This window comes from Nelumbo nucifera, chromosome 6 (genome assembly GCF_055504915.1).
Source record: "Nelumbo nucifera cultivar China Antique chromosome 6, China Antique-T2T, whole genome shotgun sequence".
NCBI classification, from domain to species: domain Eukaryota; kingdom Viridiplantae; phylum Streptophyta; class Magnoliopsida; order Proteales; family Nelumbonaceae; genus Nelumbo; species Nelumbo nucifera.
Genome location: NC_142654.1, coordinates 63,396,208 through 63,409,277, shown reverse-complemented (window position 1 = coordinate 63,409,277; position 13,070 = coordinate 63,396,208). Strand labels below are relative to the sequence as shown.

The 13,070-nt window shown below is 43.4% G+C and overlaps 1 pseudogene; it reads left to right on the top strand.

Moving 5' to 3' along the window:
- The first annotated feature begins 4,197 nt into the window (after positions 1-4,197).
- LOC148791123 (auxin-responsive protein SAUR64 pseudogene) lies at positions 4,198-4,758 on the top strand (annotated as a pseudogene).
- Positions 4,759-13,070: the final 8,312 nt, after the last annotated feature.

Below are 13,070 nucleotides of genomic sequence, written 5' to 3'. Positions count from 1 at the left end.
CCATGATAACCGTGTACCCATTGGAGGGAGGCAATCCTTCGATAAAGTCCATGGAGATGTCTGTCCACATTTGAGTAGGAATCGGTAATGGCTGAAGCAATCCCGTTGGTCTCATGCAATCTGTTTTGAAGCGTTGACATACGTCACATTGCTGCAAGAACTCCTTCTCCGTCCGACGCATGTGGGGCCAAAGGAAGCTGTGCTTGATGCGAGAGAGGGTCTTATGAAACCCAAAGTGTCCCCCTACAGGGGATGAGTGGCAGTCCGCCACTTCTTAAGACTTTTTTGGTCGGTGTGGACTGTGAATGGTTTCCCAAGCAGATATGGGCGCCATTTCTTAACAGCTTTGACAATAGCTAACATCTCCTTCTCATAGGTGGATAATGCCAAGGCTAAACCTTTCAATGCTTCATTGAAGTATGCCACCGGTTGGTTTTGCTGGATGAGGATGGCGCCAATCCCAGTTCCACTCGCATCGCATTCAATCACAAACTGTTGGGAGAAATCTGGTAGACGTAGGATTGGCGGTGAAGTGAGTGCCTTCTTCAACTTCTGAAAGGCCAGCTCTGCTGCCTCGTTCCATTGGAATCCCCCTTTGGTCAACAGTTGGGTTAAGGGAGCTGCAATGCTTTCGAAGTCGCGGATGAACTTCCGGTAATATCCTGCTAACCCAAGGAAGCCACGGACCCCCTTTGCAGATGTCGGTGTAGGCCATGTGAGAACAACTTGTATTTTGGCTGGATCAACGGACACACCTTGTTCCGAAATCACATGACCCAAGTACTCGACCTGCGAAACACCGAATTGACATTTTGACATTTTTGAAAATAATTTGTTAGAGGATAACACAGTTAGAACAACTCTCAAATGAGATAGGTGGTCTTCCCATGATTTAGAATAAACCAGAATGTCGTCGAAGAAGACCAAAATAAATTTTCGGAGGTATGGGCAGAAGAGGTCGTTCATGAGGCTTTGAAAAGTTACAGGTGCATTCGTCAAGCCGAACGGCATAACTAAGAACTCGTAATGCCCTTCATGTGTTCGGAAAGCCGTTTTAGGGACGTCTTCTTCTTGCACTCGAATCTGATGGTGTCCTGACCGTAGATCTAGTTTGGAGTAAAATTTGGTGCCGTAGAGCTCATCTAATAATTCATCAATCACGGGGATGGGATACTTGTTTTTAATAGTGATTTTGTTCAGTGCTCGTAATCCACACAAAACCGCCAAGCTCCATCAGCCTTCTTCACTAACAAAACCGGCGATGAGAATGGGCTATTGCTGGGTCTTATCAGCCCTGTCTACAAAAGCTCCTTCACCATCTTCTCTATTTCGGTTTTCTGGTAATACGGGTATCGATATGGCCTCACACTAACCGGTCCTTTGTCGGGAAGCAGTGCAATCCGATGGTCATGTGATTGTTTAGGAGGCAGGCTTGCGGGTGGCTCAAACACATGGGAAAATTTGGTGAGAAGGTGGTCCATCTCGGGTGGAAAAAAACCTGGTTGGTCGCTACTTTGTGAAGGAACTATTTGAAAAAAAAATCCCGTACCTTGTAACCCATTGCATTCCTTGTTGGTTAAGGCTTCGATGCTGTATCGTCCCAACCCTGGGAAGGTGCAAGAGAGTCCCTCCTTTTTGAATGTCAAGGTTAGTTGTTTGTAATCCATCTCGACGGGTCCAAGCGTCTCTAGCCATTGTACTCCCAACACCAACTGGCATGTTGCGACGGGAAGAACATAATAGTCAGTGGTAACAGGGTGTCCTTGAATGGCGAGGGTGAGAGCTCGGCACTGCCACATGCACTCGATCTTTTCACGGTTGGCCACCATAACTTGAAATTTCTTGTCTCGATTCACTAGAAACCCGAACTTGGAGAAGATGGCTTGATCAATGAAGTTGTGGGTACTGCTGCCGTCAATTAATACTGTCACATTCTTGATTTTTAGTTTCCCAAGAACACGTATGGTTTGCGGGTGCTCAGCTCCTGCAATAGCATGAAAGGAGATTTTAGGGATGGCTTCTTGGTTTTCTTCCTTTGATTCGACAGTCTCCACGTCTTCCGGTTTTGGATCCTCAATCATGAACAGTTGTGGACGTGCACAACGGTGGCCTGGGTTGTCATGGCTGATGGGGATCGAACCGGCTGGCTAGCTCTCCGCTGTAAGTGATTATGTTCCTCAATTAACCGGGCCACTCCAATCGCCTCTATCAAGGTTTGAGGCTGCTTGATCTTCACATCTAAACGGACATCATCACGAAGTCCTGCAATTAAACAGCCAATGAGAAAGCTCTCGGGCAGGCCGTCAACTCGGTGAGAGAGCCTCTCGAAGGCTTCTTGATAAACCGTCACAGTGATGGTTTGCTTCAGGCGGGTTAACGCTTCCGATGGGTCCTCGTAGTCGGTGGGGCCGAACCGTTGTAACACCGCTTTGGAGAGTTCTTCCCATGTGAGCGGTCCGCGATTCTTGGTCAACCACCTGTGTCACTGTAAGGCGATGCCTTCCAAATGGAAGGAAGCTAGCTGCACCTGTTGGTCCGGAATAATATTTTGAAATTCAAAATACTGCTCCGCCTTGTACATCCAACCGCTCGGATCATCCCCATTAAATTTTGGGAATGATAGCTTGACGTGTTGATGAGGGTGGTCATGGGTGGAGCTTGAACAGGAAGTATGGGGGTGTGAGGATTCTTCATGGGCGAAGGGGTTGGTCTCGGGAGTGGTATTGGGAGTGGTTCGTGTGGCTCGAAGGGCTTGGAGTTCGGTTAACACTGCTTGTAAGACAGTGTTCACTTGGTCGAAGCTACTCATGTCGTGCTAAGGTTTCATTGACCTCATTGCGGAACTCCAAGTTAGTCTTTCCACGTGTGTCCATGGTCGAACCGGCTCTGATACCAATGATACGCTCAAGTTATCTAACAAGAGGGAGGAGGATCTAGAATAAGGAGAAGAGAGAGAGAAAGTTTGTTTGTAGAAAAGCCAATGCCAATTCCATTCATTTAGGCTATATTTATAGCCTTATTGTGCTACAAACTGGGAGTAGAAATAAGAACTACTACCCCTTAATCTTAGGAGCTTATCAACAAAAAAAACAGAATGCTCTTATCTAGGAAACATAATGCACTTATCTAGGAACATAATTGAAGACTTATCTAATGCACTTATCTAGGAAACAGAATGCACTTATCTAGGAACAGAATTGAAGACTTATCTATTCTAACAGAATTAAAATTGAATGGCTAAAGCTTATCCACAACTAAGAGCTAATATGACCGGGTCTACTGCTGCTATCCACTTTGACTAGGTCTTCGGCTGCTGTGCGCCTGGTGCATGCATGCACATGCACGTATCACAGTAATTGCATAGGAAGAGATACATGAGAGCCCACACTTTAATTGAATAGAGTAATAGCTTTGCAAACATGCACCCTATGTGGCGCTTCTTTTGTAAGCAGTCCTTGGAGTACAGAAGCGACATTAGTGGGAGTTTGCTATTATGAATGGATTTTTTCTATGAAGAAAAAAACTGCATGGTCAGCAAAAATGATATACTTTTTTCTGAATCAATCACATTGGCAACCACTCCCTTAATCAACAGGTTTAAAAGAATTCAAATAAATAAACAAGCTAAGTTGGTAAAAGAAACACTTGCAATTTTGTATTTTGTCTTGGGGCAGAGTTGAGGCCTTGAGGGCACCAATTAAAAGCAAGTGGACAGTTTATATAGTAAGGCCACCCACCTAGCCACGTTATATGTCCAGGTGAGAAAAGGATGGGTAATGGATGTGCGGTCTGAAATCCAGACACAGAATATGTATCCCCAGTGACTCACTCAGTGCTTCCCTTTGACTCCTTTGTATTGTTGTTTCACGAGATTATTTTCACTCTTCAGCAGTACAGTACAGTAGTACTTCAGTTATCACCAACAAGTTCAGTCTATGAGTTGGCACATTAAATTGGATGGACCCGGTATGTCCTCTCCCTAACCAATTGAGAAGAAAGAAATTCAACATCCAATGTGACGCCCTGCTATCTCCATGAGGCCATCATATATTCACTCAACAATCTATCATGCCGAGTTGCCACAACTCTTTAATCTTGATGGAACTTAATAGTCCAATCATCACATGACTATGCATCCCATATGCAACCCGACATAAGGAAAGCTACTCTTCTCTGGCAATTCTATATAACTAAGCTATGCCCATTGCTTTCTCTCCATCCCCAAAACAATCTCTCTTCTCTTCTCAGAAACCTCAGCAAATCTCTTCCTTTATCCTCAAGACCCTTATTTCTCTCAAGCTCACACTAGAAAACATGATCAACAACAGGAAGCTTCTTGCCATGGTAAGAAAGTGGCAGAAGTTGGCAGCCATCGGCAGGAGAAGAATCTCATCGCCAAGAACTAAACTGCAAAGGGGAGCGGATGAGTGCAGCGCAATGGTGGCTGTTAAAGATCACTTCGTTGTGTACACGGCTGATCAGAAACGTTTTGTTATTCCATTGACGTATCTCAACAATCCCATCTTCATAGAGTTACTCAGAATGTCTGAAGAAGTGTTTGGACTACCGAGTGATGGGCCTATCACATTGCCATGCGACTCAACGTTTGCAGAATACATCATCTCGATGGTGCAAAGACTACCTTCAAGAGAATTAGAGAAGGCCTTAATTATGACCCTACCAATAAGTCGGTGCTCATTATCTTCTTCTCTCCATCAAGAACTGGGTATTCGGCCTATACCTGTAAATGGCTTTTGAACAAGTCATATATTGCTATGACCCCTGGGATCATTGGGGATCTTCAGTATTTTTTTTTTCTTTTTTTGAATTTGTAAATGATTATACATACACAAATACAATTTTTGTTGCTGTATGTTCAGCAGAGTAAAACCTGTTCCGCAACCTGATCCTTTATCTTGAGAAGTCCCTCTTATTTAACTAAAGTATAATTGTGATTGTACTTTAAATGGTGGGTTTTGGCCTTCTATTTAATTGGGTTTTTGGTTTTAACAACCCTTGAACTTTGTAAAAAAAAGTAAAGAGTAAATTATAAAGACCCCCTTAATTTGTAATATGGGGTTTGTGACAAAGTCTTTGCTGTACTTTTTTTTACAATAAAGACTCTTCCTAAACTTTAGCCATTAGGCAAAGACCCCCTTTTGTTAATATTCAGTCAGTTGACTTTGAAAAATTCTCATAAGACTGTTTAAAGTAACGAGCCTGTAGAGCAGCTCGCTACGTCATAGCTCGCTATAGGGGGAGCTCGCTACAACGCGAGCTCCAGGTCCCCCGAGCTACCAAGAAGAAGGGAATACTCCAAGATTATTTCAGCTTGCGAGATAGGGAAACCAGCTTGCTCCAGCAAAAACGGCCCCAAAGACCAACCTTGACGAGGGTCACCTTGAAATACTCCTAAGAGCTTGCTACAAAGTAGCTCGCTGTGTGACAGGGTAGCTCGCTACAAAGTAACTCGCGACTAAGCAACGCGATGCTCTCAGGAAGCTTCTATCTGACGAGACCTTACTCGTCAGACTGCACCATGTCTCTCGACTGACGACGCAGTCCCTGCCCATTTGACAGTCTGCACCCATGTCCCTCGACAGATGGTGGCATGCCTGTCCCTTTAAAACGTGTCACTCATTCAAGCGGGTAGTACATTGTAACGATCACCTGCACAGCCCTGGCAGGTAACGACTATGGCAGGAGCCCAGTGGCGGTTACGCCCGATTTGACAAGAACGCCCCTATAAAAGCCCTTTTATCGAAGGGGAGAACTCTCTCTCGAATTAGATCTAAACTTGAACTCTTAGTTGCTCATGAGCTAATGTCGAGACATAGTGATCTAGCGCAACCTACACTCTTAGCCTTTTATGCTCTTTTCTTCTTCCCCAGCATTCTAACTTAAGTTTCAGAGTATTCCCATCGGGTAAATCCCCCGGGAATCCTTCACCTTCGCCTTCTCAGGTGTCGTCCATTACCAGCAAAGAGCCAGTCAACAGCCAGCTTGGAGTGCCCGGATCGTGCCCCATCATTTGAAGTCGTCTGTGGGATTACGCTTGTAAAAGCCTTCCTCTAAGCTTCTACAGTTCATTCTTCCAAAAAACTCAGCATTCATGGCTTTTTCCAGCAATGTCGGACGTGCCACCAGCCAGAACACTTATGGGGAGCAGCCCCTCTCCGTGGACGGGGTTCCCAGTCTGAACGTGCCTCTTACAGTGGCCCCAGCGGCCTTCGCTGAACCCTTACAGTGGTTCCCAGTCCACAGTTGGAGCAACCTTCGCTGAACCCTCAATTGTGGCCCCAGCGGCCAACCCGAACCAGTTGGAGGACTTAATGCAATGCATGCGAGTCATGCAAGCTCAAATGCAACAATTTCAACAATTCCAACTCTACTAGCAACAAGTGCTGCACCAAGTCTCCTAGTACCAGTACCAGCAACAGTTCCCCTCGCTGCCTTAGGCCCAGCCGTCGCTTCCCCCTCGGCATCCGGCCACAAAGTAGACCAAGCCTTCCCACTGAAGTGAGTGACCTCCTCACCGGGGAGAGGCCTCCCAGGCTCAGGATCCTGGCAAGAGCCAAGCCTCCTCCCATAGCAAGAAGGAGAGGCCAGCTACCCCCGCCTCACAGCCCGTAGGTAGGTCGGGAGCCGCCCAGCCAACCAAGCCCGTATCACCCCGGCCTTCGCAGTTCGAGCTCCCACTCGTGGAGAATCCATTCGAGGTCCTGGCCGTAGACTATAGGCAGGGCCCTTCGGCAGTCTGAGCCTATCGAGCTTGGCGATACTAAAGCGTCAAGCACCAATGCCGAGCCAGCAAAGCAACAACGAAGATGTCGGAGAGCTCACTGAACTACTACTCGAGTCTCTCACGAGCTCAAACGAAAAGAGGAGGTATGCTCAGGTGAAGTGGAAGCTACCCCTCTCCTCTCAGTCTCTTCCCCGTTATCTCCAGAACTCCTCGCTGTCACCATGCCAAGGGACTTCAAGCTCCCTCCTCTGGATATGTACAATGGGTCTTCCGATCCAAATGACCACGTGGACGCTTTCCAATCCCAGATGCACCTGGCAAGAGCCAGCGAGTCCTGCATGTGCGTGACCTTCTCCACCACATTCAAAGGAGTAGCCCGCACCTGGTACCAAAACCTCGCACCCGGCTCAATAAGAAGTTGGGCGCATTTCGTGCAAGTTTTCACCTCTCACTTCGTCACCAGCAAAAGGTGCCCGCGAACTCGGGAGAGCCTCATCGACATAGTGCAAAAGGAAGGGGAGTCCATCCGAAGCTACATCAAGTGGTTCAATGACACTTGTTTGCAAATACCCGACCTAGATCCCGTAGATCGCCTCACAGCAGCCAAGCGAGGCATCACCCACAAAGAATTCAAGTGGCACGTAGTTGTCAACCAACCTTAGACCGTGACCGAGTTCCTCAAGCTCGCAGATCGGTTTATAGGGACAGAGGAGGAAATCAACCAAAAGGGCGAGCAAGCCCCAGAAAAAAGAAAGAGGGAGCTAGAACCCTCGTCTCAAGGTGATAGTAGGAAGAAGAAGGACACAGCTCGGGGGGCAAGGCCAGTCCAGCCCTTCCGAGCTCCAATTGCAGAAAGGGACTACACACCCCTCAACGCAAAGCGGGCCGAGATCCTCATGGCGATCAAAGACGCCCCGTACGTGAAGTGGCCACCTCGGCTGAAGGCTGACCCTAGCGCTAGGAATAAAAATTTGTATTGTAGCTTTCATAAAGATCACGGTCATAGTACCGGAAATTCTAAAAATTTCCGCGATTAGATAGAAGAACCCATCTGTCGCGGATATTTGAGAAATTTTGTACAAAATAATAATAATAATAATAAAGCAGGTCGACAAGGGGAGCAAAGTAGAGATGCTCCCGAGTCCAGCAGGCAGGCGAAACAGCCGCAGAAGCAGCTCCCCAAAGAGAGACCAGTTCGGGGGACCATCCATGTCATAGTCAGAGGTTCGATTGTGGCGAGCTGCACCTTAGCAGTAGCTCGCGCATCAGCTCGCAAGACCGGCAGGGAAGAGCAGAACCCACTGAAGTGACCAAGAACAGAAGACCCCGTCTTCTTTATAGAGGACGAGCGCGCTAGAAAAGCAACAAACAAGGGTCTACTGCAGATTCCACAACCGAGACTTAGTACATTGCCACAAGTGAAACTGCCAAGGAAGTCGTTTGGATGAAGAAGTTCATTCATGAATTAGGAGTAGTTCCATCCAACACATCACCCATTCCACTATTGTGTGACAACACTGGAGCCATTGCTCAGGCTAAGGAGCCTCGAGCCCACTCGAAGTCAAAGCACATCGAGAAAAAGTACCATGTACTATGGGAGATAGTTAGAAGAGGAGACGTCCTGATTTAGAAGGTAGCATCAGCGGAAAATGTAGCAGACCCATTGACTAAGCCATTAACACAGAAAGTGTTTGAGAAACAGGTGGAAAGTATGGGACTCCGGCTTATACCCGATTGGACCTAATTGCAAGTGGGAGCTGTTAGACAGTGTATGTCCTTAGTTCCAATCAGCATGATGTACATTATGACATTTATTGTAAATGAATAAATTACATATTTGATTCATGTTATTATGGTGTGTTTCTGTGTAATACCCTTAAATTGGACACATATGAGACTTGTGTTAGTTTAGAATCTTCACAGCCATTGGATAGATCTGGGGAGATTTATCCTGACAAGGCTGACACTGATGTACCCCCAAGTTGGTTGGGGTGGCTTGTCTGAGCTGCCTTGCCTTTAGTTCTTTTTCTTCTTGCTCTTTGCGCACTACCCTGTTCGATCTCCAGTTCTTGGATTTGATCAAGATTCAATCTTGATATTGTTTCTTGCCAAAAGAAATAATTTAGAAGTTGTGCTCACCATCCCATTCGATTCTTACTGAAGAATCACATGTTCATGGTGAAGAACTACCTGTTGATCCTGCCTCGTCCTAAACTGTGTCATCTTCAGTGGAGGGAGGATTTGGTACACCGTTTGGGCATGAACACCTATGTCGGGAGGAGCATTCTTGCATGGATTCCGTATCAGGTATATCCCTCCCTAATTTTGGTTTCAGATTTAGTCCGGTTTAGTTACAAGTACCAACCTTAAAAATGCAGTTTTCTAAATTGGGAATAGGATTCCCAGATGGGAGTAAACAAATTTTTGAAATTTCGCCCAACCTTCCTACAGGATTCAGCCATCCATATGATGGATCTCCCATCCCTTTAGACTGGGCTAACTATTTGGATGACCGTCGATCATAGGTGGCTTTGCTATTTATTTGGGTCATCATCTCATAAGTTGGAGCTCTAAGAGGCAACATATTGTAGCTCGTTCAAGCACAGAGTTTGAATTTCGGGCTTTTGCCAATATTGTCACTGAGGTTTTGTGGATTCAGTCTCTTTTGACTGATCTTGGGTTTCCAGTCTCCAAGCCCACGGTATGGTGTGACAATCTTGGTGCTACTTATCTTGCTACTCATCCCGTTTTCCATGCTAGAACCAAGCATGTGGAAGTTGATTTTCATTTCCTCTGAGATCTTCGTGTGGCTAAAAAATTATCCCTTCGGTATCTCTGCTCTGAAGATTAAGTAGCTGACATTTTCACAAAACCTCTAACAACATCACGGTTCAGTCTTCTCCGGTCCAAGCTCCACATTCGAACGTTCAGCTTGAGGGGGCATATTGGAGATAACCCTCATAACCGAACCAGCTTTGGAGATAATCCTCCTGGAGGTTATCCTACCAGGATCCAGAACCTCTAACCAATCCAGATCCAATCTAGACTATGAGAAAGATAAGAATAAGGACTGTAAATCAAGATCAAGATAATCCATCTTGTACTCTATCTAGCTTTCTATTGTTATCTTGTACATATCATTGTATGATCCAAACTCTTCACTACAGTCTATAAATACCACTAGCTTCAGTGCTGCAATTCACTGATGTCTATTCCCTCATATTCTCTCTCTATTTCTGTTATTTCTTTAGTTTAAACTATTCTTGATGGAGAGAAGAAAATAATGAGCATCGACTTGTAGTTAGGGTCAAACCTATGGCCTTCTCTACTTCTCTTGAAGGACATCTTTGCACCATCGAGATGATGTATTTTTTGAACTTTGAGTCGCATGGCAATGTGATTAGCTCATTGCTTTGTATTCCAAACTCCTTTTCAAACATTATGAGTAAGTTGGCGTTTGATAAATCTAAAATCTGAAATCAGAAAAGTTAAAAAGATAGGTGACATCTGAAATTGGGTTTCAGATCTACTAATCAAACCCAAACCCGAACATAGGTGACATCTGAAAAGCAACATTTTCAAACTTCAACGGTCTGAAAAGGGCAATCAAACGCCACATCACTCTATAAAGTTGGGATTACTGAGATATGCTAATGAAATAACAAAATGTCTCTTATCAGTTGTGTACACAACGAAGTGGTCCTTAATAGCCACCCTTTCACTGCATTCATTTGCATCCCTATGCAGTTTAGTTCTCGGTGATGATAAGATTCTTCTCTTGCTGATGGCTACAAATTTCTGTCACTTTCTTGCCATGGCAAAAGCTTCCTGTTGTTGATCATGTTTTTCATTGTGAGCTTGACAAAACTAAAGGTATCAAGGATGAAGTAAGAGATTTGTTGAGGTTTTTGAGAAGAGATTGTTTGGGGGGATGGAGAGATCGATTAGCATGGCTTAGTTATATATATATAATTTCAAGTAAAGACAGGCTAGAGAAGGGTTAGCTATCCTTCTGTCATGTTCCATGGGATACATAGCCATGTGATGATTGGATTATTAACTACCATCAAGAGTGAAGATAGAAGTTGGCAATTTGGCATGACTGAATGTTGAGTAATCATGGCTTTATCTACGTAGCAGGGCATCACATCCATTATTGGATTTCTTTCTTCTCAATCTATTAGGTAGATGACGTATCGGGTCCATCTAATTTAATGGTTCCAACTCATTGACTATGAAATTGTTGGTAACCACTGAAACTTCTACTATGCTAGTGAAGTTAGCAACTTAAGTATCGATCTTTAGAAATTAGCAACTTAAGTATCGATCTCATAATCCTAACTTGAGGAATGTTGTGACTCTCTACTTCATGTTAGGTGATAATACACATCAAGCCAAATGTATCATGCATAAATTCAAGTATCGATTAGACAAACACCTTTTGAGTATAATTAAGGCAGTTCCTCCAATAAATTCAACTCTCTCAAGCTCTCTTATGTTTCAGTCCTTGAAATTCTGAAAACTAATGAAATATTTGAAAAGCCCTGCAAAATGTAATCCTATGAAACATCTCTCCATAGCATAGGTTTGTAACGGGCCCTATAAAAGAGCTTGGATGATATGGACAGGGAATGGTAGACTAAGCAAAATGGAGAGAACATAGATGGTTAAAAAAAGAGAGAAGAGACATGGATGCGGAACATAATTATTCCAACTCTGTTCATGACAAAGAAAAATGGAGAAAATGTAGAAGGTTAAGAGAAGAGACATGGAGGTGGAATATAACTATTGCGGCCAATTTTATTCATATACATCCCTGTTGAGTTGTCATAAACCATACCCATTTTTCAAACAATTATTGAAAGGAAAAAAAAAATCAGAAAAATGTAGAAAAAAGCTATTAAAGTAAAAAAAAGAAAAGCGAGAAGAAAGATAATCATAGGGAGGTGGAATCGAAATTAAGAGACTATTTGAGAAGAAGAGAATATATGGAGATATTTTAGGAATGATTTTAGGTGATAGAGGACTGGAATAATTTCATGGTTCTTAAAACTGACCTGGTGACTGAACTAGTCAGGGGTCTGGTTACCGGGTCGAACGGTCCGTCAGTTCGAACTGAACACTCGGTCCATTCTAACAAAAAAATAAAAAAAATTAAAAAAATTAAAAACGGTGAAAATCGTTCGAACGATTCAAACGGTTAACCGCCTGGTTCAGCAATTTGCTGACCAAAATCTACGGATTTTGGGGAAAATCTGATTTTTGGGGAAAACAGAACCGGTCACCTGACTGGTTCCCGATTTTTCTGGGCCGACCGTCCGGTCCGGTCCAGTTTTGAAAACCATTAATAATATGATGGGTTTAGTGGAGATATATTATGAGAGAGAGAGAGAGAGAGGGAGAGATTGTAGGAATATTTTTAGGTAATTGGGTTGGGAATAGTGAGAGAATTTGTTGCCTTAGCTTAATGTATGGGAGTGGTGGGAATGGGAGAGGAGAGAGAATTAAGGCGAATGCAAGGTGGGGGTAATGGAGCAAGGAGAGGCATGCTGACATGGACCAAGAGAGTAAGTTGGGCACACCCATGGCCGGCCATGTGCAAGGTGTAGTGCAACCCTAGACCCAGAGGTCCTCAACAATAGCTCCGCTTTTATCACAAAGGCTAGAATACTATCACAAACTTCCCCAAATATGACCAAGAATATTATTATATTAAATCAGACTTGTGGTCCAAATAATAGTCCTAATTTCCTGTTTAGTGGAGCTCATTTAAATATATATGCAACCATTTCTATTTGTTTAGTGGACTATTAGGGACGTGCTACCCCATCTTGTGTAGAACAATTTAACATTATCAAATATGTATATACACACACATGCTACTAAATTTGCATGTGCATTGAACGTGGTAATTCTAGATGATAATAATGATAGTAATTACATATCCAATTTTTTTCTATAAACTTTATGTACTTTTTTTGTTTTTTATTATTAATCGGGTAATCCACATTTGATTACATAAACACCTCATCCAAATATGTGATAATTGTATTGAGTTGTGAAGTTTCAAGTATTATTGATAGGCCTATTTGCTTGGCTAGATTCTTATTTTTGTAATATTTAATCTTTTTGGTGTATCTATTTTTTTGTTCATTTATAAAAAAAATATAAAATTTAAATAGAGGGAATTGAATGAAGTAAAAAGTAGTAGTTCATTTTACAATTTAAACCTCATAATAAAATATGGACTAAATTAAAAAATGAGTATTTTAGTAAAAAAAGTTTCACAATCTTATTCATATTTTTAATAGTAGTGTAAATATAG